Below are 2,351 nucleotides of genomic sequence, written 5' to 3'. Positions count from 1 at the left end.
TAGAAACGTTCAAAGAAGACTGTTTGTCTCTTTTGAGGCTTCAAGTCCACGTTTTAGTTTTAGAGTCTTCTAGTCGAGTCATCAAGGGCAGCAACAGATGAGGTTGAACGGCATTTCTTGGAAGCAGATCAAGTGTAACAATCACGCTACTTCCATGTATATATATTTTCTTAAGACCCTTTCTCTTGTTCTCATCTCTGTGATTCTCTCTCTCTCTCTCTCTCTCTCTCTCTCTGCGCTTATCAGCTATGAATTCTGAAGAAATGGTTTCAAGAAATCCTAAAACTGAGGTCTTCTTTGATTTCCGTCCCTTCTTTCGCATCTATAAAGATGGTAGCATCGACAGGCTCGTAGGGAATGATATCACCCCTCCCTCTACCGATCCCAGAGCCGGCGTCGTCTCCAAAGATGTTCTAATTGCACCGGAAACCGGCGTCGCTGCCCGGATTTTCCTCCCAAAGATCACTAGTTCCACTTCCACCACAAAGCTTCCTCTCCTTGTCTACTTCCATGGCGGCGGGTTCTGTGTAGAGACTCCTTTCTCACCTGCATACCATAATTACATATCATCTTTAGCAGCAAAAGCTAACGTAGTTGCAGTATCAGTCCATTACAGGAGAGCCCCAGAACACCCTCTTCCGATAGCTTATGAGGATTCATGGGCAGCACTTCAATGGGTTGCTTCTCATGCAAAGAGAAATGGAACTGAATCATGGTTGAACAGGTACGCAGATTTCGACCGATTCTACATGGCAGGTGATAGTGCAGGTGCCAATATAGCTCACAACTTGGCTATGAAAGCAACAGAAACTCCATTAATGAATGGAGTAAGGATAACTGGGTTGGTTATGGTTCACCCTTACTTCCATGGTGAAGAGCCATTAGGTCCAGAAGCAAGTGATGAAGAGAAAAGGGAAAACGTGGATCTTATGTGGCTGTGTGCTTGTCCATCCACCAGTGGTTGTGATGACCCACGAGTCAACCCGGCTGCTTGTAAGAATCTTGCGAGTTTAGCATGTAAGAAGGTGTTGGTTTTTCTTGCTGAGACTGATGTGGTGAGAGATGGAGGTGTGTTTTATTATGAAACGTTGAAGAATTCTGGATGGAAAGGAGAGCTGGACTTGATGGATGTAGAAGGAGAGAACCATGTCTTCCATCTTTCCAAACCCAATTCAGAAAAGGCTCTGGCCATGCTTGAACGCGTGGCTTCCTTCCTAAACCAGAAAGATGAGAACTACTACTACCACCGTGGAGATCAACATGTCCACCATGATCAGTACGTCTTGCTTCGCTCTTCACTGTGATCATCATCTACCACAATTACAATATTAGAATTCTTTCAGCTATGGATGTGTTGATTATCCTTCAGTCAAACAAGGATAGCGTGCCAAGTGTCTTTGGAGTAATCCTACACCGTTGGATGAATTAAAATCTTTCATTTGAATTTAGACCTTGGTTTAGTGCCACGCCCTTGTAGCTGCAGACCATGTAAAGAGTCATGGAAAATTCTATGTATAGTAAGTATCACCCTTGACTATGTCAGCCATTGTTAAGGGTATCTGAATGTATTTCGGTACAATAATGTTCTTATCTTCCATTCATTTATGGGTTGGATGTAAATTTGGGATTTAATAAAATAAAACAAGAGCCAAGTCTCAAAAATTTTATATAATTAAATAATTTATTCAATTTTGATCTAATTCTCCATTTTAAACTAAAAGAAATTTTGTTTTAAAAATAATACAATAGAGTCTTAAATAATAGATACGTTAATACGATGAGAGGGTACCTCACCTTCGGCACTTTCATCAGTAAAACACACTGATAGCACATATATATATATATATATATATATATATATATATATATATATATATATATATATATATATATATATATTACAAACCATTGGACATTTGGATTGGATGGCTTATTCTAGTTTGGAATACGATTGGTACGTTTCTACCCTCCAATAGTGTTGTGCTGTTACACCATGATGGATATCATTGATTTAAAATAACGCTTCTTATGGCTAATGATGGAGGCTCAAGGGGCTATGGGTGCTTTTGTTGTTTTTTTTAGTATGATTTAAAAATTATTTATTAAAAAAGAAATGTAAAACTTAAATGAATTGGTGAATATTTTTTTCAAGGGAGTAATTTTTTGTGTGAGAGTGCAACCTACAACAATACTCTGATGTTTCTACATCTATTATTCTTCAAAACAGGGAAGAGAGGTGTATTTTCATGTTTTGAAGAGAGCAAAGATCAAAACTTAGGTATCAAATTAAAGACCATAAGAAGGTGACAACTGAGACACTATAGATCTGCTCAAGCATCTATCCGACAGTA

At 38.7% G+C, this 2,351-nt stretch overlaps 1 pseudogene; it reads left to right on the top strand.

Annotated features, from left to right (window-relative positions):
- The first annotated feature begins 219 nt into the window (after nt 1-219).
- On the top strand, nt 220-1,640 carry LOC149015338 (putative carboxylesterase 12 pseudogene; annotated as a pseudogene).
- The last annotated feature ends 711 nt before the right edge of the window (nt 1,641-2,351 follow it).

The sequence above is a fragment of the Hakea prostrata genome, chromosome 5 (genome assembly GCF_041222555.1).
Source record: "Hakea prostrata isolate BN-2017 chromosome 5, UWA_Hpros_2, whole genome shotgun sequence".
Classification (NCBI taxonomy): Eukaryota; Viridiplantae; Streptophyta; class Magnoliopsida; order Proteales; family Proteaceae; genus Hakea; species Hakea prostrata.
The sequence above is the reverse complement of the archived record's forward strand: the minus strand, read 5'-3'. Positions and strand labels throughout refer to the sequence as shown.